This window comes from Caretta caretta, chromosome 4, assembly GCF_965140235.1.
Source record: "Caretta caretta isolate rCarCar2 chromosome 4, rCarCar1.hap1, whole genome shotgun sequence".
NCBI lineage: Eukaryota > Metazoa > Chordata > Testudines > Cheloniidae > Caretta > Caretta caretta.
In genome coordinates, this window is record NC_134209.1 from 66,187,341 (window position 1) to 66,201,214 (window position 13,874).

Sequence of the window (13,874 nt, forward strand, 5' to 3'; positions counted from 1 at the left end):
GCACTGGCTGAAAAGTATCTTGAGCTGAAAAATCTCCACACAGTTCTACAGTGCCTCCATCCCCAGTGCGTCCAGCTAACTTTCCTAGTTCTAACAAACGCAGAAAACACTACTTTTCTCTTTCATTTCCTTCAGCCCAAATGTTATCCCCAGTTACAACCATGTAACACCACCACCTCACTAGGTTTGTGTAAATGAGGGCAAAATTTCTCCCCTTACATTGAATATGTCTGCTTTGTTTCCTCTGCATAGTTGTATGAGGAGAAAATAGGGTGAAATACTTGTAGATGTTTGAGGTTTGCTGAAACATCTGGAAAAATTTCAAAAGGCTTGAGGTATACAAAGAAATATTTCAGATAATTTTTCAACATTTTTTTACCTTAGAAATTACTCAGTATACTGCAATGAATGTTTTGCTAGCAAAATGGAATCATTTCAGGGCCGCGAACAGCAATTCCAGGCCACAGGGCCGTCCCTACGCGGGTGCAGGGCCTGGGGTGGAAGTGATGAATCCGTCACTTCAGGGACCGACAGCGCTGGCCAAACACGCTGGCCCGTCGGGCCCCGCAACGTGCAGGGCCCAGAGCAGTCACCACCCCACATGCACCTAGGAGCCCTGAGGCCAGCCCAGGCAATTTAAAAGGGCCCAGGATGCCCAGGCCCTTTTAAATCACCCGCATCCCTGGGCAATTGTCCCCTTTGCCCCGCCGTCGGTGGCCCCGAATCATTTATACCTTGTTATGTTGGAAAAAAAAAAGAAGTTAAAACTTTCAACCTTCCTGGACTAGAAGGAACATCTGAGGTAGGTTTTGTTGGCAATGTCCTTTCTTTCTTGAAGGATCTTCTGACTCTCTGCTTCCAGTGGTCCATGTCTCCTTTTGTCTGTCTTCAGAGCCTAATTACTTTCACTCAACTTCCAGGCAATCATCTTTGTCTTCTTCATTCCTACCTAACTACCTTTCAAGTCCAACACATAGCTTTTCTACCTACTGATGTTTAATTTCACGAATATTAATACCGCTTATGCTACTACTGAGCTCTGTGTAGCTCAGAGCTCAGTAATAATCAATACTGTATAGCTTGTTCATGGTTTTGGTTGATTTATAGATTACTACTAAGCAACAAGAGAAACTACATTCTTGCTTTAAATCTTGGTGGCACAGTGTCTTTCAATAATAGTGCATATTTTAAAAAAAATTCTGTTGTGTGCATATAGGCAGAGCATGTGTATACATTATTTCCATAGGCATGTGTATCAATGACATAATTGGAAGCATTTATGAAAAAATGTATTAACTCAGTAAAATGCCTAATGAAAATGATATTAACTGTCTTATATGTGATCCTGTTTTTATATTTGAGTAACACTTTCAATATTGCCATATATCATGTTAGTGCTAAGCATATTTCCAAATAAGAATTTTTTTAAAAAAAATTGTTTTATGGAAAGGAATGAGGAATATATAAAATAGCTATTTGATATTGCAGAAAAGGGCATATCTGCTCTTTGCAGCTTTCCATGATTTTCCTGTCCTACCTTAAAGCTATATTAATATTCTGCAAATCTTTTTCAGGTGGAGTTGCAGAGCGCACTGGATTTTATGTGATATTTAAAAAACATGAACATTATTTTTTGCACCAAATCCTAATACAATTTAGGTTGTTAATTAGAAGACTAATGAAACAATCCATAACCTCTTTCAAGATGTTTAGGCTATAATTTGTTCTATAAATTTGTTCATGATTTAATCAACACTCCCCCCTCAGATTAAAATGTTATCAGAACACACACATTTGGAAACCCAATGAAAATACAGTTTAATGCATCCAGTTAAATTACCTGACAGGAAACAGTGCATACAGCTTAGGTTTTTTTTTTTTTTTTTAAAGCCCTTCCCCTCAGGCCATTAACTAAAAAACTGGTTACTAACTTCTGGTAACCACCCATTTAGAAGGGATTGCTATTACCAGTAGTCAGTGGTTTATTGCTACATTTTGTTAAATGTATTAGGAAGTGTAATGTTGATGGACCAACAGTGTTGGAAAAAAATATTCTTTTCCCTTGTGGTTAACAGCCATTTTTTCTTCCAGTCTAAATGTATTGGGTGTGCATTGCTGGGTTTATTATCTGTTATATCTCTTGTTACTGTAAAAATATGCTTTTTATTTACAGTAAATTTTCAAATCAAGAGTAAAATTATAACATTCACTGTTAGTAAAATATGAATCATGTAGAAAATACTAGACTGGATTTAAGACAGATTTTCCCCATAATTTCAGTTGCCACTGAGCATTGGTTGACAGAGCCACATATATTATTTCTCCTTTCCTGTGATTAACTGTTTGCTGGAGAAGGCTTGAGCATTGCCATATGGAAAATAAGCAAAGTTATAGCTCCTATTTTATGTAACTAATGTAATATGAGTTTGTGCACCAGGAAGAGTTTTAGATCAGTGTGTTTACAGCAATCTTTAGATGATACCACTTGCTAATGATCACAACTCATAATATATAGAATTAACAAAGATGAGGCTCCCTTATTCTTAATGGGAATTATAGAATCCTAGAAAGTTTAACTCTGAAATTAAAGAAAAGTTCTGTGGAGTTTCAAACATATCTCTTTTGTTCTTTTTCAACCAAACTCCATCTAAGATATTATTCTGACAAGTTAGCAGTATAAATTATATCACTGAGGTAGAATACAGATTACAAATATGCTATTTGCATGGGAAACATGTTTTTTCACTTCTATTCTATCATTCCCCCCCCACACACCCCATCTTTTAATTTTTTCAAAAAATAGATCAGAACATATCATTAGCCATGCTTCTTAGTGAACCTGACTTTTCTCAAGAAATTTACATCTTTCTCTCATTTTCTGTTAAGGTTTCTTACCCTGTTTTCTCACCTAAAGAATTATAATGAGGTAGAGTGAATGAGATCTATGGGGAAAGCAGTGGACCTAGAGACTAAAGGTAAAAGGATGATTGATGGTATAAAATTACCATAAAAGTACAATCAGGATCAGATTTTAAAATGAATTTTTAAGCAGCCTAAGAGATACTCTTTGATTTGTAGTCTGGTGGAATGGATAATGTCTCATTCAGTGGATAAAGTTTCTCACTGTGTGACTTGAGCTTTTTCTGATCTTTCTGACTGGGAGTAAAATGGAACCAAAGCCTAACGTGGTTTTTAATGCTGAAAATATCAAACACAATGTTCTTAGTGTCAAAACCTGGGCATAGCAGGTGAGGAAAGAAAAGAAAATTATAGTGTTGATATTATTGTATCAAATAAAGATTCTGTCCTCTCTTCCAGGCTCCCACTTGATCTATATAAAAGGTATCTTAAAACTATAATTGAGGAAAGGGTCAGGTCTTCATGTTGATATGCAAGAAAAAAGAATCTTTGAATAAAACTTAGGATTTAAATATGTGTAAATTTGTAAAAAGGCATTGTAAAAGTCCACTGAAAAAATATTCAAACACATATCAGATACTAAAATGTTATTTGTTATATATTTTAAACAAAACATTAAATATAGTACTATTTACTCTATTACAATAAACTAGCAATTTCTACACTCCTTCTGCATTCAGTACCTCAGTGAAAAATATGACATTTAATAGGTATCCAAAAGTGTGAACTACTTTATGAAACTATTGCATGCCGTATGTTCATATATTACTCTATATGTACGCTTATGTAAAACTGCATCAAATATTACAGTAATGTATACAATTTTAAATTAATCATTCTTAATTTGGTACCTCTTTATCATTCAAAATATTAGTTCTTTAGCACTTGTTAATCTTAAACTTAGAAATAATTTATGCTGTTGAGCTTTACTGATATAGAAGTCTGTTAAAAAGAAGTTTTATTCTGTAAATTCATGGATTTTCTTTCTACTATTTTATATAATTTGATCTAGAGAGTTTAAACAAAGGTAATGGATTTAAAAATGGTAATTTCTTGCTTTTTTTAAAGAAAAATACTATTTACAATTCATTTAATTGATTTCCAGTAGCAAGGAAAAATAAGTATACTATTTCCATTATAACTTGAGAGGATTCTATTTATTATTTGGAGTTTTGTTATTTGAACTTTGTATCATAATATTAAAATTACAGTCAATATTTTAAATTAGCTTAACATTAAAAAAAATCTTTAAAATTTCCAACAGTTGCTTCTTTTGACAGTTTTCATTTTCCCTCTCTACTGACAGTTCCCATAATGACTTTAATCATATAGTCTGGCAATGGAGCAGGTTACTGAAAGGCAACAAACTCACTGGTCAATGTCGGTGTCACTTTTCTGGGAGCAGGACTTTTTGAGCATCAAGGAGCTAATTCTATCAGCCTGCTGGAAAAGCGTTAAGTGCATTAACTCCTTGTCAATCACATTTTTAGCATGCTGGCCAAATTATTATTATTTGGCACAAGACATTCTACTGAATCTTATTTGTATGGTATCCTTATCTGTGTACCTTATATGACTAATGACGATTGTTTATGGAGAGATGCCTGTCCAATTATTTTTGAAGGAACACAAGAATGCAGAATGACTGGAAGCATCAGGTTTTTGCCAGAGAATGCCTCAGGTAAGAGGAGAATGGCTAGAGGCTATAAGGAATCACAAGAGACAAGTCAGAGTCGTAAATTGGGAAACTGACATATCTCATCTAATATACTTGCTAACTAGGCCTTTAAAAACCTTGACATTTAACTAAGTTTGTGGAAAAGTTATGGATTTTTGTCCTTTCCTATTGGCTATAACTCATTAATATGGTGAACTGATGTGTTTATAATAATTACCAACATTAGCATACTAACATATGAAACCCCATTTAGAAATACAGTTAAGCACCTAACAACTGAGCAGTTGTTTGCATAGGCTGTGCATTTTTCAAAGTCAAGTCAGTCAAAAATGATATTGCAAGTTATTTACCCTTTTGGTACTTCAATGTATGGAATGGCATGAAAGAATCCCCTTATTCAGCTGAGGCATTTAAATAATGCTTTGGAAGTCATGGCCTGCTTGGAAACAGACTGGAATCTTTACTGAAATAAACAGAAGTTTCTGATTTTTTTTAAAGAAAAAAGTATAAAAACAATCTTTACAGTAAATGCTACTGATTAATTCAGTCTGATTTAGAAACTAGTGATCTATGTCAAAATCAACTTTGTCGCTACACACTGATATGTCAAGGGTTGGTTTTACAGTGTGATTTAAAACTGAGGCCTGATTCTGATCTTATTTACACAGGTTTTTTGCAGGTGATACTCCACTAAGTCCTGTGAAAGGAGAATTAAGCGAAATAATTCCTCAAAATGCAACAAAAGAGAAGCAGCTTAATGTGATATGAAAAGCCTGAGGGTGATTGCAAACAAAAGGTAGGGGGAAGCATTTATAGCACAAGTATAATGACTAAAATGCTTTTACATTTTTTGCTTAAGCTTTGCTGTTATGTAAACAGGTCATTTAAAATGGTGTGATGTGTGAGGAAGATTTTTACATCTATGGAATCTATATAAATATTCCAAAAAGGCAGCAGAGAAAATGAGGAACAAACTATTCAATGAGGAAGAAACTATTCAGATAAGTGTTTCCCAGGGTTACAGGCCAAAATCCAATGAGAAATGGCATTTAGATAACTACTTTCTGTTATTTTTAGTGCAAGGGAATCCTGTCAATTCCTTTAAATAACCCGCACACCACTTATTTGAAACAAAAATCCCACTTTGGTCTCAATTTACTTCTCAGCAACTAATAGCATGATGTCTAAGTTAATTCTCCTATTACTAAGAATTCATTAGTTCCATTAAATATACTTTAGAACATTATTAAATTATACTATGACATCTTGTAGTTGGAGGAACCATGACTGTTTTAGTGAAGATTGTATAATGGTTTCCATTCTAATCTTATTTTCAGTAGCTCTTAACTTTCTGAAGCTTCCAGCCGTCAGACTGAAATTTTCTTACTTTAGGTCTCTGTCTGATGGAAATGGTTTTTGGAAAGTTTGAGCAAATATGGTTTCACCAATTTTGAATGCATGTGAACAAAACTATAGTCCAGTACAAAAATTATTCTTTTATTCTCTGTGCATTTCTACAGCCAAAACGGTTGGGACTGAAAGAAGAAATCTGGCATAAAAGCATTTGAGGAAAAATGCCTTTGAGTATTCCAGAGAAAAGTTATTTTGATTTAATCCCACTATGAGTTTTTGAAAATCTCAACCTAGGAATGTATAGTATATTTTGTATCTTTTTTTTAAATTATGCAATGTGAACAATTAAAGAAGGCTTCCGTGCAAGTGTCTCAGTGTATTTGAATAGTACAATTCATTTTTAAAAGCATGAAAAGCTTAGAGGAATATTGACAATACTTCCATTTTTACCTTGCTAAGTGTGTATCATCACTCCCTAGATCCTTTGCATTTTGAAAAGGTCCTTAAGTCTTAGCTGCTTTTCACTTCAGTATAATCTTCACTGTGAAGCTAAGTTAGACACAAATATTTGCAGTGCAGCCTTGAACTGGTCGCTAACGTTTAATAATTATATAGCAGTATTTTGGTTGGCTATGACCTTATAAAGAGCAGGATCAGTCTACTCAGGACTGAGATGAGTTGGGCCATGGCCAAGTACATATGTACTAAAATGCAATCATCATGTTCCCTTAGGTATAGGCTCCTCTTTTAAATGCTTCTCCACAACTCTGCTCACCTAATAATTCATTAATACAGTCTTTCAGATGGGCTCATGTTCCGGTGATATTAATATTTCTTTCATTACACTTTAGGATATTACCTAGTCAATTAAAAAAATTGTTCAAGCCACCACCACCACCAGACATTTCCTCTAGGGAATTGAAATAAAAAAGCCTGACATTCCAACTTGTTTCTTCCTCCCTCATCAACTGAGGAATGCTGGAAAAATTTATTTTATTTTTCAATAAAATTAGAGGATAAACATCTGTCTCCATAAGCAGATCGACGAATACCTTAAAATTTTTTGAGAACATTAGCCTGATGCAAATCCAATTTTGTATTCAAGCAAATGCATCTGTGCTCTTTTTATTTTCACTTTCCACAAGTATTCCAGCAAGTAGGTTTGCTGGTAGGAATGTTCACAGAACTAACAAATGCATAAATGTTAGTATTTACACTGGAAATCTCACTACAAGTTATTCCCATCCAATGAAGTAATGGAAAGAGTACAAACTGACCTACTTGTCCATAGGAAAGTGGTCAGCACAACTCAGATTTCAATGAACTGCTTGCAGACAATTTGCAGGCCAAGAATTATTAAAAATAAATTATTTGGTAAAAAGTTTAAAGTAATGCATACATATGAGAAAATTGTAAACTACTCATGAACGTTACAAAAAGAGAAAAAACGGCTGATTTAATTTAAATGTGTTAAATTATTTGCTACAAACTATTTGCTCAGGAGACTATGTCGACAGCAGTAACCACAAACAGTAAGCAATAGTGCACACAAACAATGAAGGGGCACAGTAAAACATATTTAGCAATGAACCCACTCGCTACTCAGCAAGTTAATACAAAAGCCTACTCCCTGGAATGAAGGGAAGTCCTATCAGTAGGTAGTACCATTAGTACCTGTTTCAAAGCAGTCTTTCTGTAGGGAACCTTGGATAAAACTGCTATTTATATCCTCAGCTCATTGGCTGCTCATGACTCATTAACTCTGAGCAAGACAACACTCATGTCTCATCAAGACAAATTCAAGGTCTGGGGGCTGGCAACAGAAAGGTGGGAACTGGAAAGGAAGATGGATAGCGGGGAGAAGCTCTCTCTCCTCTTATTTCTATCAGCCACTAGCAAGGAAATGGCTGCTTTTTCACTGCAGGGGAAGGCAAACAGTTGTTACAGTGGAGACCAGAGGGGTATACTTACCCTTCCCACTGAACACAGTAGCTGCTGTGTGCACGCATGTGCATGGAGGCGGAGGAAAAGCTACTTCCATCTCTCTATGCTGAGTCACTTTTTGATTCTTCAGTGAAAATTTAGCTTCTTGAGGACAGAGCAATTCCTCTCTAAAAGGGAACCCTTCAGTGAAATCTTGTTTGGCCAGAGCCCCTGGCAGCAGGGGAGGAGTTTACAATCTGGCTCCCTAAAAAATCATTTGCTGTTGAGGACCACATTGTGACTATAGTACCTCCAATGTTTAAAAAGGCTACTTGAATGTATAAAGACAGGTTTCAGAGTAGCAGCCGTGTTAGTCTGCATCCGCAAAAAGAAAAGGAGGACTTGTGGCACCTTAGTGACCAACAAATTTATTTGAGCATAAACTTTTGTGAGCTACAGCTCACTTCACTGGATGCAAAGCTTATGCTCAAATAAATTTGTTAATCTCTAAGGTGCCACAAGTACTTCTTTTCTTTTTCAATGTATAAAGATCTGCTAGTTCTACGTGTACGTCACAAAACAATCCATGTTCATGCTGACATATTCTTTAAAGTAGCAATAAAAGGCACAAGCGATTTTAGAGTTTATAAGGATGTCCCCATAATTTTTTCACTCTATTTGACCTTTTACACCAGAAGTAGCAAGACTACCAGGTTCTGACCTATTATCTATTATTTGTTAAAAGCCAACAGTGTCCAGGATGCTGAATATAACAAAAGACAAGGTTCCTGCCACAAGAGATTATTATCTAAACAGTCAAGACAAACAACAGACAAAGCAGACAGCAGCATATGACTGTGACCAAATTCACCACTGTATTCACACCCTATGGACTACTGTAATAATCTTTGAACAATATATGCCATGTGAGGTATCATTTGAAAACTAATAACTCACCGGTCAATAATATCATGGTGAAATGTGTGTAGCAAGATTATATGTAACTGAAATGTGCTTACCAGATAAGTCTGGAGAGGGGGTAAAGACAATGGACAAGCTAATGCATCTAGCCAGATGACAAAGTTGATTGGCACTCACTTGTCAAGTGGCCATTCTTTGGCAATGAAAGTGGGGCAGGAACAGATCCATCTGCATTTTAGCAAATAACAACGTGGAACTTCTTTCACCATGAGACTCCATGTCTCTGTCCTCAAAGTGGGAATGAACTTTGTCTAGGGGTAACTCTCAGAAAAATGCATTTCAAAGGGTGACTGGACTATAAAAGTGAGGGGCAAATACACCCTAGGTGTTCTCTCTTTCACTCAAGAGGACAAAGGAATCAGCCTTATGACTTTGGGAGAAAATCCTGGCCAGAGAATTTGGTCAGCCTTGTTGCTGGGCACATGTGATAAGGATTTTACCTTGAACCAGTTTTTAGTTACTAGAAAGCATTTTATCTTTATTTCTCTTGTAACCATTTCTGACTTCAGACCCTTGTACTCTTACTCACTTAAAATCTCTCTTTGTAGTCAAATAAACATTTTTATTTTTTTAATCAAAAATAATCCAATGTTGTTTTTAAACTGAATTGTTTGGTAATTCCAATTAAAGTGGCAAACTGTTCTATCTTGACCCCTTGCAGGGGCAACAGACTTCTAATATCTGAACTGTCCAGGAGAGGGCTGGAACAAACATTTTGGGGAAATTTAGAGGTTGGGAGTGTGTTGGAGTCACCATGTAAGTGGTACCCAAGGCTGGTAGAAGCCAGAGTGTGACTGAAGTGTAGCTGGCAGGCTGAAGCTACAAACAGACACTCAGGGAGTGACCTGCATGCTGTTTGTGAGGGGCCAGATTGCAGGGCAGATGGTGACCCAACCACCTCACTGGTCTGGATTGCACCCCATTATGTGACAATATGTGTTTGTGTGTGTCACTCAGCATTAATGTTCCCTTTACATTTTTTGTGAATAGAACCATAAGTGGTGTGTGAAGGCACTCTTGAAACCTTCAGGCAATTTATTGCTCTAAAATCCACAAGCACCATTCCTTTGAACAGCAATAGGAGTTCTATTATGGATTAAGGACAATATGTATCCATAAATGTAAAATGTACATGCCCTCAAAACACTCTCATGCCCTCCTGACTGCTAAAATTAAATTATCACCAATAAGGAGCTGAAACTCCCTGCCTTTTTTTCTGGCGTATGGATGGTGAGATTCTGTGCATTAAAAAAGGTAACCATTTATATCACTGTTGTTACCACTGTTACAAAATTACCATAAATCTCGTACAAAGTGTCATCTTCTTAGTGTACACGCAACATGCCTCCCATGGCACATGACCAGGATACATAATCGAATTTGGTCCCCTTTTTGGATCATTAGCTTCCCCAGCCTGGGCTGGGAACTGACAGGGAGCATGATATGAATGCTGATCCATGCCCCACAAAATGTGTCATGTAAGGTATTGATGGAAAAGTGATGAATTGCTAAGTATGATTATCTTGTGTATATGTATGTATCATCTTTGTATCTGAAGTGATGAGTATTGGCTATGGACTTGTAGCTTAAGCATGTGTTGAATTCCTGGGTGACACCCCCCAGACAGACAGTGATGTGTTGATGGCCCAGTAGGACACTCCACTCTCATAATGGGCCACTGAAAAATCTTATCCCATGCAGTAGGTCTTCCTACAGATACTTCAGACAGCAAGGAGCCAATGGCTACTCCCCGTGATTCAGCAAAACATGTAAGGACATGTGATATGCTCATGTGACCCTGAACTCCATCTTGGGCCAGCAACTTTCCAAACACAGGTGATGTGAGCTTTATTTGGGACAGTAAATTTCCAGGCACATGGCAGAGGATATAAAAGTCATCTGAGATGCCTTCATTTTGCCTCTTTCCTGCTCTAATTCTCTGGACTGTGGATTTACAACTGAAAGGAGTATCTTGAACTCTGACTGAGGACCTTCCAATTTTTTGGAAGTTATCAGAGCGACTTTGCAAGCCAGCAGTGTATTCAATCACTCCTACAAAGCTGATATAAGGACTTTGCAGGCATTTGTATGTATATGATCTATTAACTATTTGTAACTCTCTTATTAATAAGTCTTTAGTTAGTTACTGAAGATTGGCTGACAGCATGATATTTGGATAAGATCTGAGATACATATTGAACTGGGATAAGTGTCTGATCCTTTGGCATTAGAAATAACGCCACACATGGTGTGCCTGCTCTGTTTCCTGCAGTCTTCTCTGAGTGTGGCATTCTCGGTGTGGTCCATCCCAGGTATCTAGTCACAGATGGATGCATTTGTTTTTCCTGTTTGTCCCGCATATTTGGTGACACGGTCATGCTCTCCAGTTTCTCATGCTCTCTCTTCCTTCATTTTCTGCTGTGGAGAAGGAAGCCTTATCCTTAGAGAAGGGGCCAAAGACAGGTGGTTGGGCGAAGGGGCTGCTGCAGCCCTTAGGAAAACCTGCATTTATGAGGGAGCTTATCTTTCTCCCAGAAAGGGAAGAAGGAAAAGGGTCTCTTTCTTCTCTCTCTACATCCCACCAGCCCTTAAGGGTAGTGGGGTGTAAATTCCAAGTTCTTCTCCCCTCGTGGTTGGCTGGTATGAGCACAAAAGTATTTTGACAGAAGATTCAAGGGGGAAACAAAATTTCAGCTGTGGTCGAGCACGTTTTCAGCATTTTGATTTACTTTGCAAAGTGCCTCCTATGAATGTTCATGGACCATTATCTCTACTCTTATAAATTTGTTTAAACCAAACACACCCAAATTAAGAGCAAGTTTTGATCCTAATCTCTATTTTGCTGTTGGCCTTTCCCCCTAGGATGGATTAAATCAAAACTGCAGATCTGAACACCCCCAAAACTTTGGATCCAGCACCACACTTGGTTACGTCATTTCTTGTGTCAATATTGTCTTACATCTCTTTTCGAACCTGATAAACTAGTAGGACACAACAGCGCAGAAGAAAAGGATATGTAGTGATAGCAGCAGTGAAGTAAAAAACAGATGACTGTCTAGGTGTTTGTGCTGGAATGGGATATGTCCAAGTCTTGCACCATAAAGTATGGTTAATAAACCAGTAGCACTACATGCATATCCTATGACCGTCTAAGTGTACAAACTGGGATGGGCTGCCTGTGTTGTTTTCAGATTGGTCATTCTGTTCAATATGAGTGCTTAGCACCATACACGGAACAGCTGCTGACTTCAATGGGCCCTTTAATCCTATGCATGAATGTATCCCTTTGTACTGTAAATTCCAAGATTTATTTAATCAGATCTGCGACACATGCATCATGAGACACGAATGGAATAATTTTAGAGAATTTTAATAAACTAACACTTATATGTGTGTTTTATAGCAAATACTTAAAGTTCAGCTTTCTTGTGTCATTTGTGTTTATGACAGTAAGGTAACAGAACATACCTTGTACTGTAGGAAACAATCATACATGGGCAGGGAGATCAACAGAATGACCCAATGGGTCTTTTTCCATTTCAAAGTTCTATGATTCTAGGTTTTGCTTATGGTGTCCTTTAGATGTGCAGATACAATGGTTACTATTAAAGGGACTGATCCTGCCCCATTTAAATCAATGGGCCTCTTGCATAAAACTGACTGAAATAGGTTACAAATACAAATATAATAGGTTACAATATTATCTGACCAACTGAGCCCTTTCTTCTGTTTGAAAATTGATCCTAATTTCTACAAACATACTAGTTATTCACAGATGGTCTGTGTTTGAGGGAAAGGAAAGAGCAAAAACAGGTGCAAGTTAAACCCACTTAGCGCCCCCTGCCTAACCGCCCTCCCCACCAAAGTACTTACTCACCTCTGAATTTGGCCTTGAACCTCTCAGAAAATCAATACATTATTTCATTTTTATGTGGTTCACAACTTTTTGCTTTCTCTATTGTTTTTATACATATCTTAAACATAAAACAGGTTCTTTTAAACCAGTTTGGAGTGCCTGAATTTTTTAATGTATATGTTCCTTACTTTAGGAGGCAGTGTGGCCTAGTGGAGTCCCATAGTACTGGACTGGGACTCAGAAGGTCTGGGTTCTATTCCTAGCTCTGTTGCTGGTGGACCTGGAGGAAATCACATCACCTTTCTGAGACTCCATTTATCCATCTGTAAAATGGGGATGATAATACTGACCTCTTTTGTAAAGCACATTGAGATCTGATGACAAACACGACACAAGAGCTAGGTATTATTCGTTGTTATTATTATTATTTATTATGAAAGGAATCAGAATCAAACTAAATTTTGAGGTTCTTGCAAGGCTGGGATCATCCTCCACTGCAGTTAAACTCATGGGATGAGACTCTGAAGAAGGAAATCTCTGCAACGATTTTCTCATGGAGACTTCATGTGTCATTGGAGATAGAGGCCCTCCATACTCACAGGTGCCTATTCTCAAAGGTATTTAGGCACCTGACTCCCACTGACTTTGAGGATCTGGGCCACAGCCCTTTATCTCAATACTGCCTCTGATCTTTGACTCCTACCTACCCTGGCTTCATGGGGGATGCACTACCAGAGATGCCCCCTTAGCTGTCTCCATCATCATCAAGGGACAGTTTCACAGATAAGGTTATACAGACATAGACTTATCTTTTTTTTATTATTAGTTGTATAGTAGCACCCCATTGTGCTAGGTGCTATACCAACATCTAGTCAGACAGTGCCTGCTGCAAAGAGCCTGCAATATAATTTGAAGACAAGACTGGAACTCACCATGGGGCTGGAGAAGGAGGAGGATTTTTCCCCTCCAGCCCACCCACACTTCCCCCCAGCCTACCCAGTTTCCACTCACTGTCCTGCACAAACTCCTGATCTGGAAAGCATCCTCTGTGGGATTGGAGGTGGGGTTGATGGTGCTGTGCTAGCATTTGACTTTCCTCAAAAACCCCTTCCATGTGGGTAGAAGAAAATAGCCACATGCAGAGGGTCCCTGTGCCATGCATGG

At 37.5% G+C, this 13,874-nt stretch overlaps 1 long non-coding RNA gene across 1 annotated transcript in view; it reads left to right on the forward strand.

Annotated features, from left to right (window-relative positions):
- Nucleotides 1-12,261, forward strand: part of LOC125635831 (uncharacterized) — a 31,259-nt gene extending 18,998 nt beyond the window's left edge. The window contains exons 3-6 of the long non-coding RNA XR_007356390.2: nt 2,887-2,975; nt 4,226-4,600; nt 5,266-5,393; nt 8,619-12,261. This is a non-coding gene — a long non-coding RNA (uncharacterized LOC125635831). The remainder of the gene's footprint in view (nt 1-2,886; nt 2,976-4,225; nt 4,601-5,265; nt 5,394-8,618) is intronic.
- Nucleotides 12,262-13,874: the final 1,613 nt, after the last annotated feature.